This window comes from Notechis scutatus, chromosome 9 (assembly GCF_049901735.1).
Source record: "Notechis scutatus isolate UNSWTSFEM ecotype Mainland chromosome 9, rNotScu1.2, whole genome shotgun sequence".
NCBI lineage: Eukaryota > Metazoa > Chordata > Lepidosauria > Squamata > Elapidae > Notechis > Notechis scutatus.
In genome coordinates, this window is record NC_142017.1 from 4,226,785 (window position 1) to 4,236,231 (window position 9,447).

The window sequence follows — 9,447 nt, forward strand, 5'->3', positions numbered from 1 at the left end:
GGACAAGAAGCAATGAGTGGAAACTAATCAAGGAGAGAAGCAACTTAGAACTAAGGAGAAATTTCCTGACCGTTAGAACAATTAATCAGTGGAACAATTTGCCTCCAGAAGTTGTGAATGTTCCAACACTTAAAGAAGAGATTGGATAACCATTTGCCTAAAGTATTGTAGTGTATCCTGCCTAAGCAGGGGGTTGGACTAGAAGACCTCCAAGGTCCCTTCCAACTCTATTCTAATTCTGTTCTGCTCTGTTCTGTTAGTTGCCCAAGTGTTAAGTTCAAGGGGACAGCCTAAGGATGCTATTTGAACCTTGTTGTTAAATTTAAGTAAGACAATACAACTACTGAACAAAGGAATAGGATGTCTAGGAAGGAAGATCCTAACACATCTGGATGAGACTTACTTTGAGGAGGCTAAAATGCCCCATTTTTCTGCAGCTTGTTTGCTAGAAAAGTTCACATCTGGTCCATCTAGATTACAATCTCACCACGCTGTCCTTTATTTTTAAAAGATGGTAACTTGGCACATACTACAAAGGTCTCACCAGGTGGTCTCCCCTCCACAGTGCTTGTGTGCACACATGGGCAAAGGTGGAAGTACACACCCATTGTACTCTTCCACAATTCCAGCTCTGTGCAATGTAAAAGAACAATCCCTCCGTTCTCCATAGAGAGCAATTTCTAAACAGTTTGGGATAGCTGGATCTGTAATGTCCTTTTTAAAAAAAAAAAACAGAGTTTTAATATGGGGCAAATTAGAACTCGTTTTAATGTCTTTCGGGCAACTTTCAACTCCCTAAAAAGAAAAAGAAAAATCAAATGTTGTGTAGCTGTGTTGACTTGTTTGTTCATTTGTTCATTCTCTTCAACTTCTCTTCTCTGTTTTAGATCTGACTTGGTGTAATTTTAAGGCACAGATTTATCCGCCTGGATTTTTATGGCATGTTTGCATTTTTAACTGCCATTTTTCTACTGTAACTAAAACTGCCCAGATATTCTTTTTCAAATAATAATAATAATGAAGCAGCCTATTAAAAATCTAAATGAAGAAATAACCTTTTAAATGTACCCGCCTGATTATCTTTCTTCTGTCATGCAGGAGCATGGGCTATATAATGTTCCAGATGGCCGTGCGTTTCTGATTCATATTGGTTATGGTTTGTGTGCAAATGAATCCCTTTTGATCCGCGAGGACATTCTTCGATTCTGGAGCACCTCGTGCATAAGGTCTGTTTCTCCAAATGTTTCCAATTTTGATGATCAAAGAGCTGCCGCAAACAGGCTTGCTTATTTACAGCGATGTGTCTAGATCAAAGGTTAACCTCTTATGTATGGAATATTGGTTTTTCTAGCATTGGTTTAACACCCCGCATGCAGCGTGGTTAGGAGCCATAGCTTAAAGATACGCCATCATCTTTAATAAAAAGGAAACAATGCTTCCCCTTATTCTCTGAAGCAGGATATGCTTCCAGCAGGAAAGGATTTTGTGAATCTTGGCCTGTTCTTAGGGAGAAGAAAAAAAAGCTGATCAAAGAGAAACTGATGTACTGAAAAGTTTTAACTGAAGAATCTGATTTACTAAAGTTTTTTGGGCAATTTCAGAACACGAACAATGGGCTGTTGAAGGCGAGAAGGGATATGGCTTGTGAGATTAACTCTTTGGATGATCTTCATCTAAACTAAACAGGCATATTTTTGAGGGGTCCTTGGTGGTTTCTGGGCTTGATGTTTCACTACCCTACTAGGTAACTTCATCAGTGCTAGCATGATGATCCCAACTGGGTAACCTAGCAGATACTCCCTTCTAGCACCGATTACCTAGTTTGGGTAGTGAAACGTCTACAAGAAAACCATCAAGTTCAGAGAGCACCAAGGACCTCACAGTCCTCCTCCTCCTCCTTCTCCTCTCCACATGCCTCACTCCATTCTAGCACTGATGCTATTATCTAGTTGGGTCATGAAACGTCTACAAGAAAACCAACAAGCTCAGGGAGCATCAAGGACCCTATATTCCTCCTCCTCCTCTCCACAAACCCACTTTTTATTAGCACTGATGATGTTACCAAGTTGGGTAATGAAAACAACCAAGCACAGGAAGCACCAATGACCCCTCATTTCAACTCCAAGCTACAATTTTTTTTCTTTTATAGGCATCCTTCTTTCCTGAGATTTCCAGCCCTATGATTCTAGGATTTTAGGTTGATGCTAGCCAACACAGATCTTTCTGAATGAGTCAGGAAACTAATTTAATGACAAAGCAGTATTCTGCACTCTATTTAACTATCCTTAGTATGGGAGTATCCCACAAGGGATCCTGGGAAATCATTATTTTCTGATGAGGTTAAAGATTTAGAAATAATCCTAGCTCTGCATCCAAACAACTGGAAATTTCCACTCTGAAACACTCTTAATTCTAGAGGCTGGAATTGCCTGAGATTGGGAGATGGCTAAGGCACAATGTTGGATGGTGCTGGAGAAGTTAAAATATTTAAGCCATTAACAGCGCTTTTTTTTTTTTTTCCTCCTTCCCCTACCCCGAAATGGGAACAATGTGCATCTCTGTTGCTTGGAAGGCTATTACAAAAATTCAGGGGTCTTGAAGGTTGACACAAAGAAGGTTGGGTCATATCCGTGGGTCCCAAATTAACCACCTCTGCTTTGATCTGTAAACATTCAAGATCAAAGGCATGTTCATCTAGCATTCCATTTAGTGCACTGCTCAGTTAGACGCTTCAGAAAGCCAAAAGTGCAAGACGATGATCTCTGCCAATATCGTTTTCCAGAAACCTGGAATTAGAGTAATCCTGATTTTAATATTCTGAAATTACATATAGAAATCAGGAATGCTAGCCACTGGATACCTCCTTTAAAAAAAAACCTTGGTCCAGCTGCCCCGGCTGCTAGCACCCCGTAACGGCCCCTTTCCAGGGTTACAGGAGAAGATGGTCAACAGTTTTGAAGGTGAAAAAGGGCAGATAAAATGGCGGAACCATCTTCTAGGAGAAGCGAAACACTGATTTCAAACCTCCATTGCCTTGTGGCTATATCTATTATTGGAAAAGGCTTCAAGAGTTCAACCTCAAGGCAAAATCTGGAGCGGGAGTCCCAGAAGCCGTTTGTGACTGTGTACAATCACGTACTGGTAACCCCTGCGATGCAGTCGGAACTAATCGTATTGGCTCTGTCATTCCATTAGACTGTTTCAGTGACATGGAGAGGGGGGAATCTACTGCTCGGGTAACAGTTTATCCTCCATATGAAATTACCCAGGCCTCAGGCTCTGGAGAGGACACTCCAGCTTTGCATACAGCAAAGCAGATAGACCTGCTGAAGGATTGCATGATTCACTTCACAACTGCAGCAAAAATGGTCATAAAATAAACATGGGAAGTGGCAGTTACTGGTTTCATAGCATGATACCATAGTCTCCAGAGGCTGAAGGATGCCATTTCAATTCAGTAGCCACGGGAGAATCAATTAATACAGTCGCTGTTTTCAGCTAAGGTGCAGGTAAAGTCCTTGACTTGCAATCATTTTGTTTAGCAACTTTTCGAAGTTACGACGGTGCTGGCAAAAGTGTCTTTATGATCCGTCCTCACAGCTATTGCAGCATCCCTGCAGCCCAAATTCAAGCGCTTGCCACCCAGCATTCATTTATGATGGTTTGGGCATCCCAAGATTACAGGATCAGGATTTGTGACTCTCCCACTTGAATTCCGACTAGCAAAGTCACTGGAGAAGATAGACCTGCTGAAGGATTGCATGATTCACTTAACAACTGCAGCAAACATGGTCATAAAATAAACAGCAAGACTCCCTTAATGGCTCCCTCACTTAGCAGCAGAGGTGCTGGCCCTAATTGTGTAAGAGGAGAACTTGTGGTGATACAGTTATCTGAGGGACCACCTCTTGTTGGTCACTTCTACCCAACCCACTAGAGCAGGGAGGCAAGGAATCTTGCGAGTCTCGTCTCCTAAGGAGATACATCTTGCAGGATCCAGAAGTAGGGCCTTCTCTGTGGTGGCTCCTTCCTTCTGGAATATCATCCCTCTGGAAATTAGACTGGTTCCCACTCTAACACTCTTTGGGTAGGCTCTGATTCTGCCTACAATCCAAGGGGAACCCAGAGCGGGATGGAGCCCATTAAATGGCTGGTATGAACATGTGTAGGGACATGATGGCTCAGTGGTTAAGATGCTGAGCTTGTCGATCAGAAAGGTCAGCAGTTTAGCGGTTCGAATCCCTAGCACTGCATAACGGAGTGAGCTCCTGTTACTTGTCCCAGCTTCTGCCAACCTAGCAGTTCGAAAGGAAAAATGCAAGTAGAAAAATAGGGACCACCTTTGGTGGGAAGGTAACAGCATTCCATGTGCCTTCAAAGGCGTTTAGTCATGCCGGCCAGATGACCACAGAGACGTCTTCGGACAGCGCTGGCTTTTCGGTTTTGTGACAGAGATGAGCACCGCCCTCTAGAGCCAGAAACGACTAGCACATATGTGCAAGGAAACCTTTACCTTTTTATGAATGTGTGTTATCGCTGGAGTGGGGGGTTATTATTTTATTATTTTTTATTATTTTTGTTTCTTTTATATTGTGCCCCGTAAGCCGCTTTGAGTTACCATGTGCGAGTAAGCAGCAATATAAAATTTCTAAATAAATAAATGTGTCAACCCAGCTTTAAAACGTCCCTTCTGTTGGGCTACAGTAGCTCCATAGTTTCCTTCCCAGATGTATTCACAGCAGACTCGGCCAGCTGCAATCCCTTTCTCGCCAACATTAATCATCTGCACAAATTAGAAATTTGGAATGGAGTCGTCTTTTAGCGTGTTCCCCATCCAGGCTGAAATAATTCCATTTCCTTTCTGTTTTTCTACGCAATTCGAAGATTAGTAACACTGTAAAGCATCTAAAAGAATGTTAGAAGCTTCCTGCTGCTTTGAGTGCTACGTTATGTAATCTTTGGAATAATTTTTTTTTGGTCCCACTGGTGTACGATAGCAAGTCATTAAGTCATGGAGCTTATTAGTATGCCTGTGGGAAACATTGATTCTTCTTGACATCATACTACATTTTTCAATAAATCAAGTGAATATATGTGTGTGTGTGTGTGTGTGTGTGTGTATTCACTTGATTTATTGAAAAATGTTATATATATATATATATATATATATATATATATATATATATATATATATATATATATATATATATATACATATACATATACATATACATATACATATACATATACATATACATATAGATTCGAAAGTACTTGAAAACATTAGGCATATATATATATATATTATATAGTATATACTCGCCATCTTAAGCATGTTATGGTGTTCGGCGTTGGTAGTGCCAGTGCAAGCACTGCTTGCACTGGCACTCAGCAGAACCACCAGCCTGAGATGGTCAGCTGTGAGTCAGACTTTACAGTAGTTCAGATTTGAATTTGGGGGCCTTGAATTCAAAACTGGAGAAACCGGCGAATAACCAAAGATCCACATACAAATACCCGCGAGAACCTCAGAAAACAAATATATATATATATATATATATATATATATATATATATATACACACACACACATATACATATACATATATATATATACATATATATATATATATATTCTGAAGTTTTCGTGAGTATTTATATGTATGGTATTCAGCTTTGTTCAGGTATTTTCCCACGTCATTATAGTTGTGCTTTTAAAGTTGTAGCAACGTTTCGGCAGAATCTCATCTGCCATCATCAGGCTTCTGTATTGTGTTCGTCTGTGAGTCAGACTTTCACAGTCGTTTCTGTTTTAAATTTGGTGCTAGCCATCTGCTGTGCCAGAATGGTTTTTTCTTCATCCTGATTGGTTGGGAGTCTTGGTCTGTGTTTATTGGTCTTGGAGTTTGCTGTGTTCTGCTTGATTGGTGTTTCTAATATCTTCTGTCTGTTTTGTAGCTTAAAAGTCTAAAAAGAATAAAAATAAAATAAAACTAATATATTTAGGATCCACATGGTATATCCCATCAATCTATATAATTTAATAATTTTCAGAACATGATGTACATTATGTGTTGATTTGAATTCAGAGTAGCAAGTTGGAGGACATTACTCAAATTCTTCTTGAGTTGACTTCTAGCTTAGCTCAAGCTACTGTTCGCTTTGGTACTGCCAACTAAAAATTCTGAGCATTGCAGCCAGATTAACAGAGTTGGAGGGGACCTTGGAGGTCTTCTAGTCCAACCCCCTGCTCAGGCAGGAAACCCTAAACAATTACAGACAAATTGTTGTCCAATCTCTTCTTAAAAACCTCCAGTGTTGGAGCACCCACAGCTTCTGGAGGCAAGTTGTTCCACACTGATTAATTGTTCCGTCAGAACATTTCACCTTAGTTCTAGGTTGGTTTTCTCCATGATTAGTTTCCATCCATTGCTTCTTATCCTGCCTTCAGCTGCTTTGGAGAATACTTTGACTCCTTTTTGCTGCAGCCCTTCAAATATTGGAACACTGCTCTCATGTCAACCCAGATCTGACCTTTACAATTTGTACTTTAACCTGAACCAGAAAAGAATTTGAAATTCTTTTCAAAGAATTTAGGGTCACCTCGGACGAGACTGAATGAGTCTTCTAAATATTCCATTCCCAAGCTGAGCGCTACAAATTTCAACTCCTCCCTGCACGTTGATTTCCCAACACAGCATGATAAAAAGTGTAGCCCCCAAGCATTAATTATCATATTCTTTTTTTTATATATAACAAGGAAGAACAAAAACATTATGCCCTTCTGACTGCCCCATGAGAGATCATCTTCAACCGCTTGTCAACAGCTTGGAGTAAAGCATTTGCAAAATACACATGGTGAGCTTTCAGGGGCTTCTACTCCACCATTCTTTCTCCCTCCCTCCCTTTCTCTTTAATCTCAGAAGTCCAACCGTGATGATGAAGGTAGCTGTGACATTTCCAATTTTGCATGCACCAGCCCCGTCCCCATCTTCTTCCCTGGTGCCTCTTACATGGTACAGTAAGTCTCCACTCCTGGCAATAATTATAGCCTGAATAAAATGAACGGAGTAATAGGAGCAAAGCCTTAACTGTAATTGCCTTTTTATTATTTGCTAACACTTATTCAGTCATAACGTTAAAAAGAGAGAGCGAGAGAGAGAGAGCAAAATATTCCGTAATTGGTTGACAATTGGAAGCTATAACTAAATTTCCCAAACTATGATATTGGTGGGAGGGAGTCAGGTTTCTGTTTTGAAGCCATTATTCATATTTCTGATTAAACAGCTGGAGGAATAAAGTAAAATATAAACACTGCTATGCTTCATCTGCCCAAACATCCAGATTTGGGGATTTTTCCTCTCCACTCATACAACAGAGACTGTAATTTTATAAATTGTAAAGTCTGACAAGGTATCAGATATAATTTTGTTTTTTTTTTAACTGAATAAACAGCTCTAACTCTTAATTTTCCATTCAAATTGTAAGAACCTTTGAATTCTTTTGTAAGGAACAACACATGCTTTAGTTTGCAGGCATTCTCAGCTTTAGTTCTTAGCTGAAGAAGCAGATTTAATTGGGAAAAAAAGTCTTCCTGGCATCTCAAGATATATTAACGACCAGAGTTCCCAATGTTAAATCAACCTACGCTCTGCCCCAGCATTAGATATTTTACTTACTTTATAAGAAACTAATTTGTTTAAGGAAGAAGCTTAATTTAGTTTGTTAGGATTTTATTTTTTTAAAGGAAGAATCATTTGTTCAGTGAAGCAAACATCATAGACAGAAGGTCTAAGATTTATCCTTGGCCTTTATCCTGGAAATGATGTTGAATATAAAGGTTGGGTAAACTTTGGTTTGATACCACGAAGAACACCATTAAATTACAAGTACTTGAGAAATGTTCTGCTCGATCAAACCTAGCCCCATCTTCCAAGTATTGTGTCTGAGATGATGGTTCATCAGATGGATCTAGAAAGGTCATAAATTTGAGATCAAGACACTCTACTTCTCCTGTTGGTGCCCTGCATATTACATAGAGATGGATTGACCTCATACCTGGATGCCAATAAAAGAAAAGAGCCAAAATCCTTGATTCCATTGTGGGGTTTTATCTTGCACTGTGTCTTCTGGGGACCTTACAATGTGTACAACAAAGAGTGAACATGATGCCATCTAGGTTAATGTTGACTAGAAATTCTAGCAACGTAATGATCTATCACCCTCTCTCTTCTGATGCGGTTTTCATACTTCCATTTCCTTTTAATTAAAGTTTGTTTGTTTGTTAGATCTTCATTACAATCAGTGGAAAGTTCTGGCTTTCAAGACATGAATGAGTACATATCCACAAACATGTGTGCCTCTTGTTGTCATAATTATCTAATGGAACAAGCACAGGAATCCAATTAATAATTAACTTAATCAAACTGATTGTTGTAACTTCCCAAACCAATCCCTTTAACATTTACTTCGTGTTTGAAGGATTTGTTTGTGTGTTTCCTATGTGTGTGAGAGATGATGAGATTTTTTCCCCCTGTAATTAGCTCCTGGGGGATAGCTTATTCTTAACAGTTAAAGCATAATTGCAGCCTATGATATGTGAACAGACTAAGGCTAGCGTCTGAGAAGCTTAATTGTATGCAACAAGTAAGGCTGAACTACGGTGACAAAGATAAAAGCTTTCATAAATAAGAAAAAGGGATTTCATGGCAATGATTTTTGTGGGACAGATCTGGAGAAGAAAAGCATAGTTAATGGTTCAAAAGAGATGCAAACTGTAATGAAGTAAAGATTCGGGATAGAATGTCACATTACAAATTCCAGCTATAAATTAAATGACACCATCTCCCTTTTAGCCTGCTTCACAATATTCAGAAAACACCAGATCCCCCAGAACATCTGTATTCTAAATTGGGTATCCGCTCCAGAAATGCACACTGGTACGTTTGCATAAACCATGAAGAAAATGGATTTCTTCTCACCCCTCACTGAAAATGAATGTGAAGGTTGGAACCGAGATGCAAAGAACTGTGATTTGAGGACAACTGTAGACAAGATCAGCAGTCCAAGTCAAAAAAGAATTTGGAGAGTCTAAAAGCTCATGATTCGTTGGGATTGGACATATTGTTGTCACCTTGTATTGGAAGGTATTATTTCCAGATCTGCATTGATAAGTAAGTTGTGGTTTGCCAACTCTGAAACACTGAAACAACTGATAGAAAAGAATACTTAGTATTTAGTATTTTTTAGTATTTATTTGATTTGTCAATTGCTTACAAGATACAGGTATAAGAATAAATATAGTTGTAGCTCAGGGTTGAATTGTGGGGTCCTTGGTGCTCTCTGAGCTTGGTTGTTTTCTTGCAGACATTTCATGACCCGCCCAGGTAACATCATCAGTGTAAGAAAGGAATCCATCCCTCTAGCACTGATGATTTTACCTAACTG

At 39.4% G+C, this 9,447-nt stretch overlaps 1 long non-coding RNA gene across 1 annotated transcript; it reads left to right on the forward strand.

Annotated features, from left to right (window-relative positions):
• The first annotated feature begins 1,111 nt into the window (after positions 1 to 1,111).
• LOC148129805 (uncharacterized) lies at positions 1,112 to 9,203 on the forward strand. The gene is made up of 3 exons (XR_015750570.1): positions 1,112 to 1,226; positions 6,761 to 6,858; positions 8,856 to 9,203. It is a non-coding gene; the product is annotated as an uncharacterized LOC148129805 (long non-coding RNA).
• Positions 9,204 to 9,447: the final 244 nt, after the last annotated feature.